Raw genomic sequence first — 13,652 nt, 5'->3', positions numbered from 1 at the left:
CATGATTCTCTCATCAGCTACAGAAAAGGCCTTTCACAGAATTTAACATCCCTTTATGATTGACAAAAAGTCTTGGAGAGATTAAGGCACAAGTCACATACGTCAACAAAATTAAGCCCATTGCCAACATCAATTTAAATGTAGAAAAACTCAAAGCAGTTCTGCTGAAATCAGGAACAAGACACAGGTATTCCCTCTCTGCATATCTATGTAGTATAGCTCATGAAGTCTTAGCTGGAGTGTAAGACAAGTGAGGAAGAACAAGGGCATCAAATTGCAAAGGAAGAGGTAAAGTAACTTTACTTGTAGATGATGCAATAGTATGCATAAGTGAGCCTAAAAAATCCCCTGAGAAACTCACAAAGCTGATGAGACCTTCAGCAAAGTAGCTGACTACAACATTAACTCACAAAAATCAGTAGCCTTCCTATATGCAAATGGTAAACAAGTTGAGAAAGAAATCAAGAAAGTAACACTTTTCACAATAGTGCCAAATAATATAAAATATCTTGGGATAACTCTAAGAAAGACAGTGAAGATTTTTAATGTAGAATTTTAAGACACTGAGGAAAGAACTTGAAGGAGATATCAGAAGATTTAGAGATCATCCATGCTCATGGATTTGTAGGCTTCATTTAGGAAAAAAAAATGCATTATCTTACCTGAAAGTATGTTTTTACACAATCAATTTTGTTTTCATCTCTTCATTATTGGTCAATTACTAAATCACTTTGCTACCCACAGTATAAAACTATATATTACAGTTTCTAACAATGTTTTGTACTTTCTTTTTAAACACAAGGTAATATGCATTTTATAATATGCATTTCAATAAAAGTGACAGAAAATAAAGAGTTGTCTCGTGGTTTTTGTTGTTGTTGTTGTTGTTGTTGTTGTTGTTGTTAGTAACCTTCATCAAATAATGTGTTGTACCTATGTTGCACAAAAAAAAAATACCAAGAATGTTCTATTGTTGCAAAGAAAATATCCTAAAGTTATGGGATTGGAGGCTAATGTTTCATAGATCACAGAAAAGAAAAAGTACATACCTTGTATTGTTTCAGTGTCTGACTACATTGAATAATTTATTCTTCTGAGCCTCTCCAAGGCTTGAAAGACTTTGGCAAATATACAAATATTGTTGAAAATTGATGAACAGTCTGAGAGTGTCCAGAAGCTCTTGAACTTTGAACTCATGTAGTATACGATCTCAGACTAGAAGTGAGTTTAAAGTTCATTTTACATGACAGCTTTTCCTCTTCATTATTCCTCCTCCTCTTCCCTCTCCTCTTTTCACTCTTACTCCTTATTAGTATCCTCCAGCTGAGTTCAGTTTGGTACACTCCTGTAGTCCTGATAAAGGAAAAGCAACTGTATTTGTTGCAGCAGAGAAGCTAGTGCTGGTGTTCAATGGCAGCAGATAGGAAGGAGCTACCCAGACCAGAGGGTCACTACCATGGAAACCCCCAAAGACCTGCCCTTACTTACCTACTTCCACCAGCCCAGCACCATATCTTGTGATCCCAAAGACTTCAAAATTCTACAACACTTAGGGGTCAAGCACTTAAAACAGGAGCCTACAGGGGACTTAAATTTCCTATTCTAACTATAAAATGGTATGAAATAACCTTATTGAAAATGTAACATGGCCCAGTCACCGGAGCCAGCCCTGCCTGCAGTTTCCTGAACTAAGTGCTTCTGCCCACCCAGAGCAACTGATTCTAAGGCCTGACTCTAGCAATGGCCTTCGCAAATCTGCGCAGAGTACTCATCAGTGACAGCCTGGACCCCTGCTGCCGGAAGATCCTGCAAGATGGAGGGCTGCAGGTGGTGGAGAAGCAGAACTTGGCAAGGAGGAGCTGATAGCTGAACTCCAGGACTGTGAAGGCCTCATTGTTCGGTCAGCTACTAAGGTCACTGCTGATGTCATCAATGCAGCAGAGAAGCTCCAGGTGGTGGGCAGGGCTGGCATGGGCGTGGACAATGTGGATCTGGAGGCTGCCAGGAGGAAGGGCATCCTAGTCATGAACACCCCCAAAGGGAACAGCCTCGGTGCTGCGGAGCTCGCCTGAGGGGTGATCATGTGCCTGGCCAGGCAGATTCCTCAGGCGACAGCTTCGATGAAAGATGGCAAATGGGACCGGAAGAAGTTCATGGGGACAGAACTAAACAGGAAGACACTGGGAATTCTTGGCCTCGGCAGAATCGGAAGAGAGGTGGCCACCCAAATGCAGTTTTTTGGAATGAAGACTGTAGGCTATGACCCCATCATCTCTCCTGAAGTCGCGGCCTCCTTTGGTGTTCAGCAGCTCCCGCTGGAGGAGATCTGGCCTCTCTGTGACTTCATTAACTGTCCATACCCCACTCCTGCCCTCCACCACAGGCTTGCTGAATGACAGCACCTTTGCTCAGTGCAAGAAAGGCGTGCGAGTGGTGAACTGTGCTCGAGGAGGCATTGTGGATGAAGGTGCCCTGTTGTGTGCCCTGCAGTCTGGTCAGTGTGCTGGGGCTGCACTGCATGTGTTTACAAAAGAGCCACCACGGGACCGGGCCTTAGTGGACCACGAGAATATCATCAGCTGTCCCCACATGGGTGCCAGCACCAAGTAAGCCCAGAGCCACTGTGGGGAGGAAATCGCAGTCCAGTTTGTGGACACGGTGAAGGGGAAATCTCTAACAGGCGTCGTGAACGCCCAGTCCCTCACCAGTGCCTTCTCTCCACACACCAAGGCTTGGATTGGTCTGGCAGAAGCTTTGGGCATGCTGATGCATGCCTGGGCTGGCTCCCCTAAAGGTACCATCAGGTGGTTACACAAGGAACATCTCTGAATGCTGGGACCTGCCTGAGCCCTGCAGTCATTGTCGGCTTTCTGAGAGAAGCATCTAAGCAGGCAGACGTGAACTTGGTGAACTCTAAGCTACTGGTGAAAGAGGCTGGCCTCAATGTCACCACTCCCCACAACCCTGGGGTTCCAGGGGAGCAGGGCAGTGGGGAATGCCTCCTGACTGTGGCCCTGGCAGGTGCCCCCTACCAAGCTGTGGGCTTGGTCCAGGGCACCACACCAATGCTGCAGATGCTCAACAGAGCTGTCTTCAGACCAGAGGTGCCACTACGCAGGGGCCAACCCCTGCTCATATTCCGGACTCAGCCCTCCAACCCTGTGATGCTGCACACTATGATCAGCCTCCTGGCAGAGGCGGGTGTACAGCTGCTGTCCTACTAAACCTCCATGGTGTCTGATGGAGAGCCCTGGCACGTCATGGGCCTCCCCTCCCTGCTGCCCAGCCTGGAAACATGGAAGCTGCATGTATTGGAGGCTTTCCAGTTCTGCTTCTGACCCTGGGGCTCAGCACTCTCAGCCCCACAGGCTCTTCTGAAGAAACCTGCTCACTGTGACCTATAGGGAGAGGGGACCGCAGAACCAGGGCATCTGCCTGAACTAATATCTAGTAAAGAATCTTAACTCCAAAATCAAAAACAAAAAGAAAATGTAACTTTTCCTTGCCTCTTACTCTAATGCTTAAGAACTTTGCACGGACGACTTGATCTCCTGAATGATTGCAACACGGCTATGTGGACTCAAAGTCTCCTCATTTAGGTGTTCCTTTTGCATCCTCCTCTTCATTGTCCTTAGGAAGCCATAGGAAAGTTGATCTAAATGATGTCCACTTAAGGGAGAAGGTTCACTCACAGATGTGGTGCAGTCACACCTGAGCATGCTTTCGCCTAAACAAACACTAGAAAAACCATATGGCATCAAGTGATTTGAGAGTTAAATTAGGTCAATGAGTCTTCACAAACTCTTAGTCTTTCACTGTAAATTAGTCCTGTAGATGAGGCTTATATCTCTCAAAAATTAATCTACTCATTTTAAATATGCAAATTAATTGTGTAATTATCTTGCCTGGGTTATTAACTATAAATATCTAAGGAGTGTCTCTCTAGTGTATAAGATCATTAAGACTTTGGTTTTTGTTTTTGTTTTTGTTTTGTTTTGTTTTAGACCAGTGGTTCTCAACCTGTGGGTTGTGACACCTTTGGATGTTGAACGACTTTTTTTACAGGGGTCACCTAAAACCACTGCAAAACACAGATATTTATATTACCATTCAAACAGTAGCAAATTTACAGTGAAGTAACAACAAAAATAATTTTATGGTTGGGGGGGTCGTCACCACAATGTAAGGGATTGTATTAAAGGGTCACCTTATTAGACATATTGAGAAACACTGTTTTAAACCATCTTAATACACAGCTTAGATAAGTCTTAGACTAGAAATTCTCCAGCAATCCAAAAGCTGGCATCACAGGGCTGCTATCTACACCACCATGCCTGGAAATACTTTATCTTTTATTACATATTTTCTATAGTTTTCCATATGTAATCATTTTTTTTTAATATTTTAGTGGAAATCACAGTTAAGATACTTTTTTTTTATTGATTTATTTATTATATGTAAGTACACTGTAGCTGTCTTCAGACACTCCAGAAGAGGGCACCAGACCTCGTTACGGATGGTTGTTAGCCACCATGTGGTTGCTGGGATTTGAACTCTGGACCTTTGGAAGAGCAGTCGGGTGCTCTTACCCACTGAGCCATCTCACCAGCCCATGTAATCATTTTTATTCCAGAATTTCCAAGGTTGCTTTGGACAATGATCATTTTTGCTACTTTTGTGTTATTATGACTAAAATATGTGTGACTTACAGTAGGATATACTTCTTTTACTCATGTGTTTAGAGTGGGAAAGTTTCTTAGTTCGTATATATGACACATAGAAAGGGAGATGGTGTTCTTTCTGACTTTTGTCCTTACATTTTTCTAGTATTTTATTTTTATTAATATAATATCTTAATTCTTTGAGCATGCCATATGATTTTTGACCATATTCATCCTCTAATCCTTACCTAATTATCCCAGATTAAACCCCACATCCATACCTGCTCCCAAACTTGTGTCCTTTTAAAATGATCCACTGAATCCTCTTTGTGCTCAATATACTTGAGATGGGGGCTCCATCCACTTGATGTGATTGACCTACCTAGGATCGTCCTCTAGAAGAAAATGGGTTCTCCATCCCTGCCAATAGCTTCTCAGTCATCAGTAAGGACTTCTTTTCAGTATTTTCTTGAAGTACACATGTTCCAAGTCAGAGATTTTAAAATTTCCCACTATCAAATATTGAAATGAATACTATATGTCCTGTTGTGTTCCAAGTTAATGACTGAACTAGACAAGACAACTATTGATAACCAGCCAATCAAGACATAAACATGACAAGCGCTAAACAGACTGGAGCCAGACCTTGTTCTGGAAATGGTGCCTTTGTTTCTGTGCAATCAAATTTTATTGCCACAATATATTTTCCTTTGTGTGTTAAGGAAGAAGCTGCAAGAGTTTAGACTTGGTTGCAGCTATGCCATCATAATTGCTCTATGCTTTACGGCATATCCTCTTGCCCCGAAGCACCAGGCTCCCCCAGATTTACAATGATTAAATTGAACTGTGAATTAAGCTATCACTACACTGGATCTTGAAGACAAGACTAGGAAACAGTAACCCTGAGGCAACAGGTTTGTGGGTATTAGGAGATCTACTTCACATATGAAAAGAATGGGGGTCGAGTTCCACCACCATAAAATATACATATTTCTGTTTGGTCCTCATCTATTTCCTGGGATAATAGTGAAATTGTTATCTGAAGTAACAGTGATGACTGTTAACTGGTAGATTGTAGATAGCTTTCTAATTTATGTGGCCTTACATCCAGTTTCAGCCCCTTCTCCAACTTTCTGTCCGAGTTACATTGAGTGTTGCCAGAATGTCTCCAGTCAATTCCACACAACTGCTTCATGACATCACTGAGACTGGAGCCAGAACTACTCCCTCTTTTACCCAGGTTTGCTTTCTGTACCAGGAGGTCATAGTTTACCAGACAGAGCTACTTTCAAAGCCATGATGCCAGCCAGCCACGTTCTGATTGGAATTCATGCCCATGCCAAAAGTTGAATCCCATACCTTGTACCATAATTAATCCAAGATCTTATAACTAGACAGGTCATGGGCCTTAGGGGAGCTCCTAATACTATTATTCTTCTAAATGGACCTAACATTAAATGAACGCCTAATGGCTAATTATTATAGCCATGGATTAAAGCATCTTTTAACTTTCATCAGGCAAGCTTCTTTTTGCAGTAGGTTGTGATTAACATAGAGACCTGTAAGGGCTCAGTGTTCAGAGAAAAGGAGACTGTGGAATGCTGAGCATCTATATTACACTATGTTCCCCCAAGACTCTGAGACCTAAAATCATTGTAGACAAGGGAAGAAATAGCTTAAGAGCCAGAGTCAGGGATGACTACAAGATATTTTCCAGTGATAGTAGGGAGTTGCACATGTGAACTTACAATAGTGACAGTATGAATAAAACCTGTGGAAGCTCAACAAATCCCAGGATAGAGAAGGGATGTGGTTATTAAGTGTGGGGCTAAGCCGGGCGGTGGTGGCACACGCCTTTAATCCCAGCGCTTGGGAGGCAGAGGCAGGTGGATTTCTGAGTTCGAGGCCAGCATGGTCTACAGAGTAAGTTCCAGGTCAGCCAGGGCTATACAGAGAAACCCTGTCTCAACTCCCTTCCCCCAAAAAAAGAAAGAAAAAAAGAAAAGTGTGGGGCTGGGCAAATGTGGAACTGAGTCTGGGAGCAGGCCCTGAGCAAGAGTGTGATCAAGGTATGTCCAAAACCCAGAAATCTCATTCTAAGATTCTCAGGAATAGAATTGCCCCCTACCCCTGGCCTGTATGTTCCTGCACACATAGCCCTGTGTTCCAACTTTTGCTCTACTAGAGGCAAGGTTAGCCAGGTAGCTAGGTAAAACTTCCTCTCCCCTTATAAGATCATGTCCACCAGCACCTGGAATTCCTCCTTATACAAAATGAGACATCCCCAGCACCCTGGCCCCTGCCATAGGTGTATACTGATCACAATTGCCCCTACTCACCCCCAAACCTTTAAATAGTCTTTTTCCCCCATTAAAATGAGCTATCTCCCCGAAGCTGCCTCCCAAGGGTCTGTTATAGCCCCATAACCTGGAGTACTTCCTAGTTGTACACACATTGCTTCCCCTCCAAGGACCCATCAGTTGTGATCCACAGTGATCATGCTGCTCAGGGCAAGGAATTAGAGCCTGAAGAGCAATTTAGTCATTTCCCTAGCTGAGTAGCTATTGGCAATTGATAACTGTTGGTAAAGAGTCATGTGCTTGCAAATGTACAGTCACAGACAGGTAGACCATGCTGTAATATAAAACCATATCTCCAAGTGTGTAGGGGTATCACCGATTGGACTCAATGGTTTAAACAAAAGAAAAGAGGCCAAAACTTTGGGGGATAAAGAAAGAGGAGAGTAGATTAACAGAGATGAATGTGAGCAAATACATTGTGTGAAATTCTTAACAATCAAACAAAAACAAACACAGGAAAGGAAAGACCATGTATCCATATAACACAATGAAAATAAAGCATGGATTGATTGACTTTGATTGAATTAAACATATACAGATGTGTGTGTGTGTGTGTGTGTGTGTGTGTGTAATTAAAATGTAATTTAAAGAACATAGAGAATATGAACATCAATATGGGATAAATTATCAGTGAGGCTTCTTCTTACAGTAGATGATAACAAATACAGAGACCCATAGCTGGAAAATGTCCAGAAATCGAGAGACCTTGGAACACTCAATCTTACATGAGATGTCTCCATCAAATTCCTCCTTTCAGAGTTCAGGGGGCTGAGTAAGAGGAGGAAGAAAGATTGTAAAAGCCAGGAAGAATGGAGGACACCAAGAAAACAATGCCTTCAAAACATGTTCAAAGAAAAGGAACTCCCAGAGACCCTAGTATCATGCACAGGGTCTGCACAACTCTAACTCAAATAGGATACAAGCTCTGAGAGGGGAATTATACACAAGCCCCATCCATAGCCCAGAAGCTATCTACTTTTGATAATGTTTTGCATATGAAACACTAGTTCACTCCAACCCAGTTTTACTTAATATGCAAACCAGTCTCAAGGGCAGGCTCCATGCCCAGCAGTAGATGGCACACAGAAAACAAACTCATTTGAGGTTTGGGAGGTTCTTTTGTTTCATAATACTCTGTCAGGGATTTTATTTCTATTTATTTATTTTTTACCTTATATATTCTTTGTGTACATATTATGGTTTCTAGTTTAGTGTTTGTATGGGTTTTCTGTGTGTGTTTCTTGTAATTCTTTCATTGGCTCTTTTTCTCCTGTGTATGTGTTTGTTTTGTCCTGTTCTTGTTTGTTTTACCATGTTGTTGCTGCTGCTACTGCCGCTGTTGTTGTTACTATTATTAGATGCCTGTTTGGATTTCTCTTTGTTGGCTGGGGTATGGATTTGGATGGACAGAAGTAGAGAGGATCTGGGAGAAGTTGTGGGAGAGAAAATCATACTCAGAATATACTGTATTAAAGAACTTAGTTTTAATAAAAAAACAAAAAACAAAATAGGGGCTAAAGAGATAGCTTAGGAGTCCAGAAGAGTTGCTGTTCTTGCAGACAATCTCAGACTGGTTCCTAGTAAATATGTTAAGAAGTTAGCCAATCTGATATACATATTAAAATTGAACCAGGGACTAGAGTGGTGGTTCAGCAATAAAGAGTATTTGTTGCTCTTACAGAAGACATTGTTCCAGTTCCCAGTACCCACATGATAGCTCACAGCCATGCATAGCTCCAGTTCCAGGGAATCTCACACCCTCTTCTCTGCCAGCACCAGATATACACATGACTACTTGCAGATAAAATACTTTAATATACAAAATAACATAAATCTAAAAAAATGTTTTAATTAAACTTTGACAGCACACTAAAGCGTGTCTTCAACATTGTGATGTAACTACTATTCTCAATTATCCAGTATATGTAGTATATAGTTGTGTGAATAAAACTATCAACTATATTGGTCCATATACATATATCCAACTCACAGTAGTATATATCAATTATATGACATGTATCAATGCATGAACTATCCATGTCCTTAAGTTTCCAGTTTCCTTACTTTTTAGGCTTGAAGCTTTTACATAAATATGATTCATGTATCCTTCTATGATTTTTTTAAAAGTCCAGTATTCCTGGGATTTAACTGATACTTATTTCTCTTCTCTTTATCCTTCTTATGTGCTAAAACAATAAAATCTTATGTGTACATGTGACAATTGATGAGTAAATCTTGCTGTTGGCTGTGGCCTTGCTTACATGTTTTTGCTTTACAAACATAACTACTAAAATGTTTTTAGATGCATGAATGTGACACACTGTTGGAGACAGACACCTACGAATTTCTTTGCCCATGGGTATGCATGAGCCGCTTCAAGGTGCTAAGTGGTAGAAAACATTTACTTTTATTTTTAACCATTTACAAATTCATGAATAACATATCAAATTCAAAACTCTTAAACGTAGTGAATAAAGTGATGTCTTTATTGACAGTTTGTCTTCATTCCTATGGCATGAGGATGAAGCTTAAGTAGCCATTTCACAGCTCTTAGCTAAGAAGTAAGAGACTTACACCATGCATATCCCTAGTTCTTTTTGTCTGTTTTGATGATAGTCCCCTCACAAGAGACCTCTAGTTCTGAGATTCAGATTTCTTTCTCTTTACTATTATATAATTAATAAAATGAATCATTTTTATTAAAACGAGGCTGGAAATTTTATTATAGCATTACTATATAATTTAAAACACAGAAAACTAGCTAATATCTCAGTTAAGTGCAATTATAGCCAATTATCCTGTACTTTACAGGCTACATGGCTGGATGATACAGGTTTATCTCTTTATGAGTGGCCTGATATAAACACAATGTAATATAAGAATTCTCATATAATTGATGAGAACACCATGTGATTGATTACAGTTCTATGCATTTAGGTATATATATAGGAATCAATATATTTTATAGCTTACACATATTTCACACACAAAAGAATATACAGTATATACTTAGTAATTGAGGGTAGTAGATATATCTACAAATTAGAAGGCGTAAACTTTAGAGTGACTGGTGAACTTTAATTAAAACCTTGAATACATTTATCTTACTTTTTGCATATGTATTTTGCCTGCATGTAGAAATGTGCACCACATGCATATCTTGTTCCTGCAGAGGTCACAAGAGGATGTCAGATTCCCTAGAACTGGTGTTATGGATGGTTGTCAGCTATCATGTGGTTACCGGGAACTAAATCCATATACTCTGTAGCAACAACAAATGCTTTTGATTGCTGACTATCACTCCAGTCTGTGGGTTAATTCAACGTAGATAAAATTCTCTGTAACATAAGAGAAGTGTAACATATCTACACCTCTGTTTCTGGATACAAAAATGTCTTAAATTTATTTTCACTAAGCCTAATGTCTTATAGATTACAGACTAAATTGAAACAGTCTTGTATAAAAATCAATGTGGTTTACAGAGACTGTTCTATATACACCATGAATTCATTTTAAAATAAAAAATTAGAATATTTAAACAATTGTTTATATGCATGAATATGCCTGATTTCCTGTTACGATAATCTACATCATAATATGTACTATTAGGGAGAACCTGTACAACTGATTAGGGATATTAGATATCTTCATTTTGGGTTCCTTTGTGATTTTTCCACTGTTTTTTCGATGCTTTCATTTTATTGAATGTGTTTGTGGGATTTGCATGCACATATATGTGCGTAGCTCATGCATGCCTGGTCTTGCAGAGGTTAGGCAGACATGTTGGATAAGCAGTAACTGGAGTTACACGTGATTGTGGGTCACCATGGAGGTACCCGGAACTCAACCCACATATCCTCCTCCCAAGCAAAATGTCCTTTTAATCATTGAAGCAGCTCTCCAGCACCATGTATCCTTGTTGAAATCAAAGAATTCCAGAGAAAGGAAATCAACTGGATAGATAGATATAGAGTTAGATATTTATCCACATATGTATGGATACAAATGCATATATATGTATGTTTATATCTTATATGAGGAACTTATGTGTAGTTATTTAAATATATATATGCATATATATTTATATATATATTTCTAACTCTTATATGGTATGGTATTAGTACATAGATATGAATGTGTGCATCATGTGTATGTATTAGTAAATAGCTACCTGATTTTTGGAGCTGAAGAAGCTGAGAAATCTGCAGCCCAGAGGCCAGAAGAGCTGATAGTGCCATGTTCAGATCTGAAAGGTAACAGAACTTGAAGCTGCCTCAAGATTCAAGCAGAGGGAAGAGCCCTCTTTGGTTCATCCTTTTGTTCATGGCTTGGATGAGTCCCAGCCATACTGAGAAGTGTCTCTGTGCTACTGAGCCCATCAATTCAGATGTCAGTCTCATCTATAAATATCACAGGCACACTGAGAATGTTGGACCAAGAACCTTTACACCTGCAACCAAGCCCAACTGTGATATAAAACTAAATATTACGGTGTTTTGTAAGTATCAAACTTGTGTGTGATATTTAGAAGAAAGCAGAAGGTAATCTATAAAATGGTAGCCTCCTGGGGTGGACACTTGGGTTCTAAGTTGACTTCATTTTAAGGTGATGTCTTTAAATTATGTGCTGCTATTTTGTACCCCTTACCTAATAATAACAGCAACTGCACAGGACTTTTTTTTTTAAAGATTTATTTATTATTATAAGTAAGTACACTGTAGCTGTCTTCAGACACACCAGAAGAGGTCGTCAGGTCTCATTACGGATGGTTGTGAGCCACCATGTGGTTGCTGGGATTTGAACTCTGGACCTTCAGAAGAGCAGTCGGGTGCTCTTACCCACTGAGCCATCTCACCAGCCCCGCACAGGACTTTTTTGATGACTACATTATTTGATTAATTTTAAGGTCCTGAAGCAGTGGGCCATACTTGATAATTTTTAATTATTTTTATGACTTGTGTTTTAAAGTAGGTGCTCCTGTTTGAATGTAGACTGATACCTCCCCCACCAGTTACCCCATGTAAAAGGGGAGATACTGGAAGTTCCTGTGTGAGAAAAGGGTGATACCAGAAGGTGCTGTGGGCCTTGCAGAAGAGTCTTAGTGACGGTCTTTAGGTCCCAGGAGGCACACCCTTGAACTGTAGCACCTTAGTCTTCTGCTTCTTCAGCAGGTGGTCTGTCAGGAGAGTAGGCTGTCCCTCCACATGTCCCTTCCCACTGTGACATAATGCTTCATAGAACCAAAGCGGTAGAACTCCCTCAACTATGCCTGAAACCTGTAAGAGGTTTGAGTCAATAATTCTTCCTTTCCTCTTTATAGATTAATTTCCTCAGTTACTTTGTGATAGCAACAGAATGCTGATTCATTCACTAAGGAGTGAGAATTGTTTGCCCAAACACATTTTATAGGACTGGCAGGAAGTCATTTAGTCATTTGCCTCCATGAAGATAGATAAGTGTGGGAGAGAGAAGAAATAAAGGAGCCTGAGAAACGGAATGCTAACAGGAAGGGCACCTGGAACCATCTGGGTCCCTGCCACATTTCTTTAAGGGCCTTCCAAAACTGGGACCACATGGTATAATTGTGATCAGTAATTTACTCTGAGACTCCGCTGTGAGGTGGGTGCTTATGTGTTATTGTAGGGAAGCATGGAATCATATTTACTTGCAAAACCAATTTGCACTAATAAGGAAAATTGATTTAAATGACTGAACTACTTAAACTGGAGAACAGTTTCACCTGCACTCATTTATGTTAGGCTTATTTAACTTACATTCATGTACTCAAAAGCGATGAATAGTGCCCACAGCATCCAGCTTTAAAGACTATCAAGTAATATCTTATTTCTTCCATAAAACATGACATATATATATATGTGTGTGTGTGTGTGTGTGTGTGTATAATTTGTGTGTACAAAAATGTTGTTTGCCTTCTTAAAAATATTATCTGAATTGCTATAAATCCTGGCCAACTTTGAGTTAATAAGATGAAAAATCTACTGCTATAGCCCTTTATTTTAGTCCTAAAAATGTCATCTTGATACACAAACACATTGCTTATCAAATCAAAGCCATTCCTTTCTTATTGTTCCCAAGATCATATATAAATACCACAATATAAAACTTACTACAATCTTTAAAAGTCATGTAATCTTTAAAAATTCAAGCACTTTAAAAGTTTGCTCTCTCTAAAGCATCCAAACACTCTCTACAATATCCAAAGTCTTTTAATCGAGGACTCTGGTAAAATAATAACTGAATTAAATACTTCTTTATTGCAAGGGGGGAAGAACCAAACCAGGGCACAGTCACAATCAAATCAAAGCAAAACCAGATTCCTTCAGGGTAGAAAAGTGACCAGTGTCTGGGATTCACTCACTGTCTCCTGGATTACTTCTAATGTTTTGGATCCCTTCTCATGGTCAATCCTCTAGATCCATACAGGCTGTCTCCTTATTAGCTCAGGGGATCTCTGGGACTTGCTGGTGAATCAGATTAGAACTGCTGAGCTTCAGGTTCAGAGAGATACTCAATAAAGAGGCCTACACACATATGTGAATGGTACCCACACACATGTCACACACACACACACACAGAGAGAGAGAGAGAGAGAGAGAGAGAGAGAGAGAGA

At 40.1% G+C, this 13,652-nt stretch overlaps 1 pseudogene; it reads left to right on the top strand.

The window, feature by feature from the left end:
- Positions 1-1,497: 1,497 nt before the first annotated feature.
- Positions 1,498-3,451, top strand: LOC110300383 (annotated as a pseudogene).
- The last annotated feature ends 10,201 nt before the right edge of the window (positions 3,452-13,652 follow it).

This window comes from Mus caroli, chromosome 8 (genome assembly GCF_900094665.2).
Source record: "Mus caroli chromosome 8, CAROLI_EIJ_v1.1, whole genome shotgun sequence".
Classification (NCBI taxonomy): domain Eukaryota; kingdom Metazoa; phylum Chordata; class Mammalia; order Rodentia; family Muridae; genus Mus; species Mus caroli.
Note: the sequence above shows the minus strand (reverse complement) of the source record. Positions and strands in the feature narration are given on the sequence as shown.